Below are 12,922 nucleotides of genomic sequence, written 5' to 3'. Positions count from 1 at the left end.
ATGCATACAGAGGCTTACTGTATTTTATTTTATGTGTGAGTGTGTGTGTGTTTGTGTACACACACATATATACATAAAAATCTGAACTGTTTCTGAGATGTGTCTTGAATACCTTCTATTCATTTTTATTTACTTTATTTTTATGGGTAAATTGCCAAGCCTAACTAAATTGACTTTACAACACCTCAAGAAGCACAGCCAGAATGCAGAGGGAGGTTGGGTACTTTCCAGCCTCTTTCCCACCTTTCCTCACTTCCAGGGAAGATTCTTTAAATTTGAATTCCTACATATTATTTGAGCCATGGTTTGTAGTGCTGGAGATGTCCAATAGGATCAGAGAGGTTTCAGTCAGTTTTTCAATGCTGTGACCTCAGGACTTGACAAGAACAACTTGAAGGAGGACTAGTGTGTTTGGGCTCATGGTTTCAGAAGTTAAGTCCATGGTCAGCCCACCCGAAAGCTCTTGGCCCAGGCTGAGGTAGAACATCATGGCAGAAGGGAGTGGGGAAGGAAAGTGGCTCAAGGTATAGAAACTGAGGGAGAAATTCTGCTCACCAAAGACAAAATATAAACCCCAAAGAGATGCCCCTTCCAGTCACACTAGTTACTGCCCCAGTTAATCCATATCAGCTGATTAATCCACTAATGAGGTTAAGGCTTTCATAAGCTAATCATTTCACTCCTGAACATTTTTGTGTTGTCTCACACATGATCTTTTGGAGGGACACCATAACAAGTTTTGGTGCATGTGGGTGTCATGTGTTTTCTTTTATGCCATGGCCTGCTTCCAGATGAAAGTCCTGGCAGTCATATGGATCTCACCCTCTCCCTCTCCCTCTATCCCTCTGAAAATATCTTTCTTCCATGTGTAATTCAGGCTTGAGGGTGAAAAAGCAGCTCAAAAAATCCTGGCCACAGCTCTGGACATGATGAGGAAGTCTCTATTACCCAGTCTCCTTATTTCCTCTTCCTCTCACTCTGCAGGTGTATCCTGGGCTACCTCCTTGGATTCACAAGAAATGTTAACTATAACTGACAGTCAGGGCTTGGACTAGTCTTTAAGCTGATCATGAATAGACAAACTATAAAGAAAGAAGAAGGGTAGAGGAAGAAAAAGAAGAGAAGAAAGAGAAGGAGAGGGAGGAAAAGGAGAAAACATTTAGGAGCTCATTAGGAAATACAGACCTCTCTATCTTGTCCTAAACCTCCTAAATCTTAAACAGGTTAGGCCCAACCACGTATATTATTAAAACTACACAAGCAATGCTCACATCCAGACAGGTGTGAGAGCTGCTATTTTTATACTGTTTCCAGGATAAGACAAATATTTATGACCCTACGCTAGTCCTGTGATAGAAGTTCTACTTCGGGATTTGGTATCAAAGCTTGAACCAATGAAATTTTTTTTTTCTTTGGTTCTTTGGTGCATACAATTCCTTTTGGATAGATTTTGAAGATTTAGCAGATAAAAACAAGACACAAAGATAAATTCAAATTTCAAATAGATAATGGATAATTTTTAATATAAGTATGGAATATTATTAATTATTACAAATTGTTATTTATCTAAAATTCAAATTTAAGTGAGCATTCTATAAATGAAAATCAAAAGTTGGAAAAAGATATCTCAAGGCACAAGATCAAAGAAGATCAGAGCAGACTCTGTAGCTAAACTGCCTAGGGTTCAGGTTCTGGTTTTGACATTTATCATCTAGATGCCCTTTGACTTTTTCTTAGGCACTTTATACCTTAGTTTATTTATCTATAAGATGGGGGAAAAGTATCTAATTCATAGGTCCTTTGAAGAATCACACTAGTTACTGCATATAAAATATCCAAAACAGTGCCTAGGAGGTACTAATCCTCAAGTGTTGTTGGACATTGTTATTCAGTTTTTCCATCACTGGGGAAAAAAAATACCCGGGAAAAACAACTTAAAGAGGAAGGAGTGATTTGGGCTCATGATTTCAGTCCATAGTTGACGACCACCTGAGGCAAGGCAAAACATCTGGCAGAAGGATGTGGTGGAGGAAAGCCGCTCACTTTGTGACAGCCAGATGTCTTGTGGGGGGGGGGGGGAGATAGAGACAGTAATGACCTATTTCCTCCAACTAGGCACCCCGCCCTCTAGAGTTTCGTATCAAGTTATTACTCCATTAATGGGTTAATCCACTGATGAAGTCAGAGTCTTCATGATCTAATCTTTTCCTAAAAGCCCCACCTCTGAACATGGCTGCATTGGGGACCAAGTCTTCAACACCTGAGTCTTTGGGGGAGGCTTCGTATCTAAATATTGGTGTTACTATTATTTCCATCTTATTGCCAATTTTTATAGTTATTTGTTGGAATGTGTTAGAATTAGATTTTAATTCTGCGTCAAAATAACATATCAAAAATGGTGCTCCAGGCTTGATGGCCACCACTGGGTAAATGGAGAGATCCCAGCCTCCAGGCAATAGAAGGACATTTTCACAGTAATTGAATGATCTAATTCAAAGGAAGGCCCTTAGCAGGGAAGATGTAGGAAACACATTGTGTGTGTGTACAGAGTCATCACAGATCCCACAAAACTTTTCCTTTCCTAGATATAAGCCCCATGGTAATTTTATCACTTGCCTTCCAGGCTAGAAAGATCCTGATCATTAAAAAAAAAAAAAAAAAAAATTTTAGAATCCTTGTGTCCTTCCACAGATGAGGAGCTGTCGTCACCCGAGCATGGCTTATTCACATCACACCTCACCTGTGGCAGCTGGGCCTGACCTATGGCTGTATTAGCACTGGCTCCCATGAGAAGGCCTGGCTGGGTGGCACCCCACCCTGACACTTCCTTGAATTCATGCAAGTGGGTTCATTTCTGATAAACCGTGTCCTTCAGTCTCCGGTGAACAATCATCAGAATTTGCTATTATATGCTTCAGGAGATGGCAGCCCATTGTCCCCCTATTCTTTCAGTTATGTATTTATGGACTCCAAGTATCATTTATTTATGTCAACAGCTGTCTCCTTTTGCTGTTCACATGCACACTTGCCAGCATTTTTAGCGACAATCTAATCTTAGGTATAATGGAACTCTGAGGTTGCTTTTCTGGCTTCAGTATTTGTGGGATTATGTTTCATTCTCTATAAATAGAAGAGTTCCCAGTAGAATTGCCTCTTCTGTCTTCTTTTCATACCTGCACATGTGCACATACACATTCGCAAACACATACACATTAACAGAAAGAGCAGGTCACCACGTAGGAAGTAAAAGAAATCATGGCTCAAATAGAATTAGAAAGAGAACCTATCAAGCCTTAGTTGTTTCTACCTCTCACATTTTAAGTTTTTGGTGAGATTTCCACTGGGATCTGTCTGTGTAGGAATACTCGGGCCACTTGCCTTTGAGACAACTTTCCTTGTGTTTTCGTAAGTAGGCAGATTAATACAGAAGATAGTTGAGAAAATAGGTGGGAAGACAGGAAATATAACCAATTCCATATCTGAAAAAATGTTTGGAGATTTGGGGAATTTTATGAGCCTAATTTCTTCTGGAAGGATAATAATCTAATTACTTAAAATTCCAGTGGATGTCTATATATGTGTGTGTCCAGTAAAACTTTAAACACCTACTTTATATGTTAGCATGTTTTTAGCATGTTTATGAGTATAAGCATGGTGGGAAGAGATCGGATGAATTAGATCCTAACCTCAGGTTTTTCCCTTATCTGTGAGGACTTGTGAAACTTGATGGAATCTCTGGAGTCAGGTTCCTCCTCTATTTAGTAGAGGGTAAAACAAGGCAAACTCAGACCCATTCACATTCAGACTCTATTACAACATACCTATTTCCCGCTTTACATTTATAGATTATTTAATTGTTCTTTTGTTAATGTCTGCCAGTCACCAGGTCTAAGCTTGAAAAGACCAAAAAATTTTTTTAATTTATTTTTATTTTCTCCTCAAACTGCTTATGGACTGAGAATCTACTAAGAACTAAGCTCTTGGGTTGAGAACAGAGGTATAACTCTTAAGAATTCTAGAATTATATGTCTGGAAGGGACTAAAAGAATTACGTAGCTTGGTCACCTCTTCCCCAGGGACACATCAGCGATCTGTTAAGCCTTCATTTGTTTGGCCTCTGCATATGGAGAGCGTCCCCTTTCCTGGACATTGTGACATGCTGTGGCTATTAACAACGGAGCCACACAGGGCTCTCAGGTACTGTCATTGCACACATTAAGAGAAATTCAAAAAGCCGTGATTAGACCTACTTTTGCCAACCACTGGTGGATGGCTGAGTGTTGCTGGCAGGATCCCTATTTAGACTCTCCTGTTTGGTTGAATGGATGTCCTGTCAGAGTCCAGGTGGTGACCCTACTCCCTGACTCATCCTTTTCAAGTCCACAATGGGGATAGGTTTTTTACAAGTTTGCACGTCCTTGGCCACTCCTTAGGACTTCAACTGGATAGCACTGCTCCCTTTGCTGGTGCTTTCCGCCTTGCACAGACCCCTGTGTGTCCTAACAGGGATTCTGTTTTCCAATCTATCTATCCTACACTCTATATCTTCAAAGAGCATTATTCAGAATGATTTGTTCCTCTTAGCTCATGGCCCTGTGTCTGCTGGTGTCCAGCTAGAGTTCATTTCCCATGGAAGACAAGTTCAGCTGAATTGCGTCGTAAAATTCCTGACTATAAGCCTCACAGCCTGGCCCTCTGCCAACCCCTTGTAACTGGAGATTTTCTCCCATCAGTAGTGGTTCACCAAGCCTTTACAGGATGACTAACAGCATACCAGAGAAGGTGACCATCTGTCTCCTCCAGCCAAGCCTTCAGCTTAGTAGGAGGCACCCAGCCTTCCTGGAATTCCCAGATCAGACAATTTTCATCTCCCCTGCTTAACTATGCTTAATTAGGGTAGGTAAATCCAGGACAAAATAGAGCTTCCTCTTAGGTAGGTTGCTTTTTAAAAATGTAGCTGAGCAGCAGCACTCCAGAGAAGTAAAATAAAAATAATTCTTTCTAATTTACTAAATGCTTTCCGATGTGTTGATTTGATGATTTAGGCAAGCTTATAAATTAAAGAAAAATTATTTCCAGGCTAGGGCTGTAGCTTAGTGGTAGAGATTTGCCTCATACTTGTGAGGCACTGAGTTCAATCCTCAGCACCACATAAAAATAAATTAATAAACAAAGATATTGTGTCCATCTGCAAATAAAAAAATTAGAAAAGAATTATTTCCATTTTATATTTACAGAAAATGAAAAGGATGGACCTGAGTTCTAAATAAAAAGAATTTTTAAATTATCTTCCTCGATTTCTTTCCCAGAAGAAACTAGTACCTCCTTTGGAGTATGAGCCAGTCAGTTTTTGTTGCTTGGGGTATGATATAATTACAGTCATGATTGTTCATTTGATCCCCATCTGAGTCCCATACACATAAGCTCTCTTTGTGCAGAAAAATAAATGTGAGTACCGTGAAGGTTGGAGGAGACTCAGATGTCTCAGGCTGAAACACAAACCATGGAGCCTGCTGGAAAGAACCTACAGAACAGGTTTTCTGTGGGCTTCACGTGTGAATGGTCCACTTATAGGTGCTCCCATCTCCTGTGACCTACTTTAAATAAGAGTAAAGAATCAAGACTTCTCATTCAAGGCTATATGACAGATCTTAATCGTTTCAAATCTACTCCAAACCAGTAACTCTTATTAAAGTTTTCCTATACATTTTAATATTATTTTCATCAACAATTTTTAATTGTTTTTATTTTCATCACAATTTACTAGAAAGGAAAAGTAAACTTTTCAATATTTCCCAAATGATTCTTCTATAAGCAGAACCAGTTACCTGTCATTCCACCTATCCTGAAAATATTGCCTGCAACCATACTCAGAAGCCTTGGAGACCCCATGCTGTGCACAGAATGAAGACCAAAACACTCACAATCTGCCCTCAGGCCGATTGAACTCCCACAGTCTGCCCTCCGGCTTTCCTTCCATAAACTTCTCCTCCTGCATCCTAATTCCAGGCAAACCAGGATGTTTCCATGTTAAATTAAAAGTGCTGTTTTGAATAGTTTATATATTTTGAATTTTGACAGACATGACAAATTGCTCACCTAACTGGTACCCATTTCTCCTTCCCTGATAAGGTGTGGAAATGCCTGTTCATTACACTGTTTCCAACATCTTTTTAATGTTGACAAATTAATAAGCCAAATATCTTGTTGTCATGGGTGTTAGATCTTGGGCATTTGTATTAAAATATTTGCTCATGGTTTGTCTTTCATCTTTTAACCTTTTATGTTCTTCTGCACAAAATTTTTAAATATTTATGAAATCAGAGTTGTCAATCTTTTCCACTATGGATTTTTAAACTTGGGGTCATGATAAGAATTTTTTTCCTATAAAAAGACTGTAAAAAAGATTCTCCTATGCTTTTTTTTATAATATTTCTTTAGTTTTTACTGCTATAATTTTTATAAATTTGAATCTTTTTTATTTCATCTGTTTTAATGATATGAATATATTTTTAAAAAATCTTAGGCTTCTTAGATTTTTTTAATTAATTTTTTATATATGACAGCAGAATGCATTACAATTCATATTACACATATAGAACATAATTTTTCATATCTTTGGTTGTATACAAAGTATATTCACACCAATTCGTGCCTTCATACATGGATAATGATGTTCATCACATTCCACCATCATTCATAACCCCCTGCCCCCTCCTTTCCCCTCCCACCCCTCTGCCCTATCTAAAATTCGACTATTCCTTCCATGCTCCCCCTCCCTGCCCTTATATCAGAGAAAACATTTGGCCAACCTAGATGCCCTTCAGTAGATGAATGGATAAAAAAAATGTGGCATATTTACATAATGGAATATTACTCAGCAATAAAAGAGAATAAAATCATGGCATTTGCAGGTAAATGGATGAAGTTGGAGAAGATAATGCTAAGTGAAGTAAGCCAATCCCCAAAAAACACATGCCGAATATTTTCTCTGATATCAATTTGAATCTTTAGTCCTTCTAGAGTTATTTTAGGTTTTGGTGTGAAAAAAAAAAGACTTATTTCCACTTTCTCAAAATAAATAAATAATATATGTATCTCATTGTTGTTCACCTCTTTGTGTTTTCTTTATTTAATGGATTGTGGGGAATTTATTGTATCTATAACTTCATGAAATTTCAGGGCTACTTCTACTTTCTACTTTTATTATTAATTCCTATGAATTTTCATTCTCAACATGGCAGAGCACAGGTTTCCATCAGCCATTAACAGGTGCCTCCACAATATTACCTGTGGTGAGTTGAGTGTATGGGGGGTAAGAGGGTCTTCCCATCTCACTAGTATGTATGTTACAGTGTGAAGCTTAGCAAGTCTACAATCATCTGTGCTGGGAGAGAATATGTTTCAGGTCATAGGCTACAGACAGTTTGCGCCATCTCTTCAAGTTTTCAAATTATTTTCACAGCTACCAAGACTGTATATGAACCCAGTAAAGGACTGTGGAGATCTTAACATAAGGTGAGCCCATCTCCTGTAAGACAAATGCCATTCAGGCAAAATCTTAAGATATATTTGGGAATAGTATTTCTCCTTCTCTGTAGATATAGGTATTCCCTGCCAAAGAATGCTAAAAGGGGGGCTAAAAGAAATATTTTGAATGTTGCATACATACACATTTAAATTGGGTGGGTTACACAGCACATAGTGTCATAAGGGGTGGCCTTGGCAAAACTGTGAAATCAGTGACATTTGTTGTAGGAATGCCATCCCTACACTTTCGGAATCATTCACTCTTGTAACACATGTGCTTGCCACTACTGTGCCCTGACATACTCAGTATTCTTTTGCTTCTTGAAGTGTCTGCTTGCTCTCATCCAGAGCACTAAAATAATTAACTTATACTATAGTTTGAATGAATACACTCATTTATCTTTTTCTAGGAGGATATTTGCTATCCTTCACTGTGAAATGAAAGACAGTGCAGGGCATATTGATGCAAAAGGGCTGTTCTCCCCTTGTCCTCAATTCAGCAAAAGAAAGATCCTATATAATCCTATAATGTTTTCCCTATGTTTTAAGAAATTTACAGCCATTCTGGAGGAACAAGGATGTGTGATTTTCAGTAATAATTCATATCAACTTGTGATTGCACATGAAAGAATAGAGTTGGCAAGTCAAGCTTATTCCAAGGCTCAACGTGCACACATATTCCCATTTTCAATCTTATTAGGTGTGGCTACTATTTTATAACTTAAGTAACCAGAGCAAGAAAAGTTAAATAATTTCCTTAATTATTTTATGCTGGGGATTGAACCCAGGGCCTTGTACATGCAAGGCAAGCACTCCACCAACTGAGCTATATCCCCAGCCCTCCTTAAGGTTATACTACTTGTCAATAATACTAGTAAGTGGTACTATTTGGCCATCTTTGTAAGATTGTTTTTAATTTTGGTTAAGGGGGGGTGGGGATCTATAATGGAAAAAAATAACAACAAAAGCCTTGTGCTAATATTCTGATAAATTACATGATGTACTTTTATCTTTATTATTTTCTTCTCTGTCGTCTCCAGCCTGGCTCATTATAAAGTTTTGTTTAAGGAAATCACCAAGAAGAAGCCAAGGCCATCACTTCCTCACACTTCATCCACCTAGACCTTCCTTGTATACTTCCTTCAGTATCCATCATTTAGACTCCCGCATGAATAGATTACATAAGATATCAGGTTTACATAAAGCGATTTGTTATGAAAAAAGAAAAAGGGGAAAGAAAAAGCATATATTTTTGAGGCCTGAGAGTTAGAAAATATAGTATGTCATTTTATATTTATTTGGAGAAGGAGCAAGGGCTGTCGATGAAGGTCAATTTGGGGATTTTCTGGAGGCCAGGGAGGGATTTAAATTGGGAAGTACCTCCCAGGCTTATGCTGATACTGATTCAGGCAAAGTTTAAATTAATTCATGAGAAAATAAACTTAATCTTCCCAAGCACAAATTTATTTTAGGAGATTGCTCTGGTTAACATACTATTAATCATCACTAGCTCTGTGACTGATGTTTTTAACAAGTATCCCTGGTGAAGTCGTCTTTTTTGATGTTGGTGTCCCTCCCAGGCCCCCAAGAACTCTACGCGGTGCTGGGTGTTCTAGCGAGGGGCCTGGGCTTTGACATCAGCAGACGGCTTCAAGTCACACAGCAAGAAACTGAATGGACACTTATTTCTGCTAGTTGCCCTTTTCAAATCTTTTCCTTTATTGAAAGTTCCTTAGGAAATGAAAGATAGAAATCAGAATTTTCCCCATGGGAAGAAAAAATCTCTCCCATCAACGGGCAGCAATTGTGATAACAATCCTCATGCTAAGTATAACACTGCAGCTGTGGGACTTACCTGGCGACTCCTTCTCACCCTGCAGCCCAGAAAGCCCGTGGTCCAGAGTGCTGGAGGCTCAGTCCTTCCCGAGCAGTCTGGAAAGACACCAGGAGCACTGCGCTGAAGCACAGCAGCTGGCTGGCCCCCGGCACACTGCCACTGAGTCACCAGCAACTCCTGGGCAGGTTACTGCGTTAGCAGCAAACAAGCCAGGGACACACCCCCTTCGAGAAGGAAAATTAAAAAAATAAAAAAATTTTTCTGCAAACACTTCCTTCCCCCTAGAGTAGTCAACATCAGGGCTGGGGAGAGGAAGGAGAGAAAAGCACTTAATGACACGCCCCCAACCCCACCCGCAACCATAGGTGAGTATCTGAAATCACAAAAGGGAAATGTGAGAAAAATGCTCTGGAGGAACGCGGAACACCCCCACCCTAGATCAGTTTACTGCAGATTGTCACTCGTGGAGCTCTCCCGTCCTGACCCTGGACAACCTGGGTCACACCCCATGAAGCTGAAGGAATGCAGCCCTTAGTGTGTAATTCCAAGGAGGGCAGGTAGGTGCGCCAGTGGCCGGGTAGAGGTGCTGAATGGTGTTTTCTTTTCCAGCTTTCTCTCTCAGGGCTGAACGATCAATGCGCTTCGTCCCCAGAGTAACTCAGACCTCTGGGTGAGGTAGTATAGAGTGGGCTGACAAATAGGTGTCACCAGGGTATATGCTGAAGTTTCAGTTTGTTTTGGTCCTTAGAAAACCTAGAGCTAAACTTGATTAACTTTTTAAATAAAGATTGGTATCCTTTCTAAGGAATTATCCAGTTTGAAAAGTATGAAGGGTCAACTTTCATTATGTATTAAAGTTAGGCACATTGGCTCATAACTTACTTTGGTCAAGGTATCTTCGATACTAGCCACCAGATCTAAATGAGCCAGGTGTATTCTATAGTGTAATGGTAAGGGGGTCAATAATATGTTAACTCTCAAACAAAACAAGTCACCAGAAAGAAAGGATAGGATAGCTTCAAATTCCATTAACTTATTAATTTTATCTTGGTTCCATTAAGTACTCCATATTCTACATGACCTGAGGTGGTTTACAATAAAATGTACAAAGCAAAATAGTATTAAGAATAAAAATATAAAACCACAATCTGGGACAGTTCTATATAAACTAAATGAACCACAGAAAGGGAAACTATGGAAAACACAAGAAAATCATGCAAATAATAATCTACATGATTATTGTGTCCTAGAAATTTTAAACCTAACTCCAGGGACAGAGCTTCCCAGCAGTCAGAGAAAAGGGGAAGTCAGTCAAGCACATTGTTCTCATCTTCAGAAAAGAGGAAGCATCCATCTTCTTAGGAAGGAAAAAATGACCCTTGAAGCAGTAAATTCTAATAGAAATATCTTTTGTGAGTGGACAAAATTCTTATAACTGTTGATTACAGACTTCCATGTTGAAGACATAGTGCCAGAAGGCCTCACCTCACGATCATACTCTTCTTTCCCACCCTAACTGGGCCACTTCATTTATATAATATCAAATTTATGGTCTCAGGTCCAGAGCTGGCCCAATAGAAAAGTTTTCAGGAGTGCAGATCCTATCTTGTAGCCCCCAGTTGTTCCAGGGCACCAACATTGTTCCTCTGTCTTCTTAATAGCCTAGGAGAAATAAAACTCATCTCTTGATTTAGTCAACTAAATTCCACTCTCCTCACGTGCCTTTTCTACATAAATTTGCTTGTCTCAGGATCTACCAGTTTTAAGTAGAGATGAAATTTCCACTCAATACAAATAACTGAGGACTTATAAAAATACATATTCTCACCCAGCTGATCCAACGTCTAATGAGGTAGGATTAGATGCCCTCCTTTCAATTTGGTACTACCCTTTTTCTGTTCTCTGTATAAAAATGCATGGTTTAAAGGCCAAATGTTTTTTCTGATATGCAGATGCTAATTCACAATGGTGGGGGTTAGAGGTACTTTGGATTAGGCCCAGGGGAATGAAGGGAGGGGAGGTGGCATGGGGGTAGGAATGATAGTAGAATGAATTGGACATTATTATCCTGTGTGTATATATGATTACTCAACCTGTCAAACTCTACATCATGCACAACCAGAAGAATGAGAAGTTATAATCCATTTATGTATGATGTGTCAAAATGCATTCTACTGTCATATATAACAAATTAGAGCAAATTTAAAAAAAAATTTTTTTTAAATGCATGGTTTTCAGGGGCACCTGAGTCACTGACTTCTTAGAAGGAATGTGTTTATAAAACAGGGCAAATAAGCTAATTATTTGGGAGGGAGAGTGTCCATGAAATAGGGAGAAAAAGAGAAGGAGGAGGGAGACAGGAGAAGGGATAACAAAATGTCCAGGATGTGTAGAGCTGAATGTGAGGAGGGCCAGAAGCTCAGAGGGAAGCTGTTATCTACCTCCAATGCACTGTGTCATGGAAACCCAGCAACTTCTTAGGGGCTGGCATACGTCCTTTAGAACCAAAGAAGCCCTACAGTTTCTTATTAGTCAAAAGCATTTTAGAAGGTACTAGAAAATGAGGAAACATGTAGACATTAATGATGTCACGAGGGCATTGATTTTTTTGAATTGAAATGAATGATTGCACTTGATAGTTTTTAAATTCCATTTTTAATAAAAGGAGCTCCTGGTATGTCCAATATTTAGGTTATTTAATAAACAAGGTGTACTTTTGAAACTGGTGACTCACCAATAAACCATTTATCCCTTTCAGTTTCCTCCTAAGAATCTGTTAACAAATTCAATTCTGAATTCCTAAGGGCTTCCTGATTGCAGGGCCTAACCCAGGTACCTGCAACAGATGGAATAAAAGGAAGCAGCATGGGTCTGAGCACTGGGAAATGTCATTACATAATGAGGCCAAATTAAAGTTAACTTTCTGCAAAGGCAGAGCTGAGGAAATGCTGCCCCTTGAATTTGATTGTAATGCTCCATCTGCTACAAAATGTCACATGCTAACCTATGAAGCAGGAACAAGGTATTCATCTGATCAGCAAAACCTGCTGAACAAATGTGTTTTGGTCCATCTGCTCTACTTGACATTTTTTTTCTCTGATAATCTTGCCCACAGAGACTCAATATTCCACAAAGAAACAGGAGAAGGAGGAGGAGAAGGAGGAAGTCCGTGGGCTGAAGAAGAGCCCTTCTAGCCTTCTAACTTCATCCTTTGTTTGTGCCTGTTTTATGTACAGTCTGGTGACTTGATTTGCCAGCCCAAGAGCAGGATCACCGGAATAAACAGCAGCAAACCTGAGTCCTAGAATAAAGAAAATGGCAAACAGAATCATTTAATTGAAGCTTGAATCATATAATGTCAACATACTTTTTCTGAGTGACTACTGCTTAATGAGGCAATATCTTAATTAGGCAGATAGACCAAAGAAAATCATGGACCCTCTCAAAGGAGAGGGCCAATGGTGGGGCCATGTGTCAGAAGTACAGGGCATTCCTTGAGCTTGGTCTTAAAGAAGCTCCCCTCCAAATACAATCGGCTGACTGGAATGCCGTGGT

Source organism: Callospermophilus lateralis, chromosome 6 (assembly GCF_048772815.1).
Source record: "Callospermophilus lateralis isolate mCalLat2 chromosome 6, mCalLat2.hap1, whole genome shotgun sequence".
Classification (NCBI taxonomy): domain Eukaryota; kingdom Metazoa; phylum Chordata; class Mammalia; order Rodentia; family Sciuridae; genus Callospermophilus; species Callospermophilus lateralis.
This window is presented reverse-complemented; position numbering follows the sequence as displayed.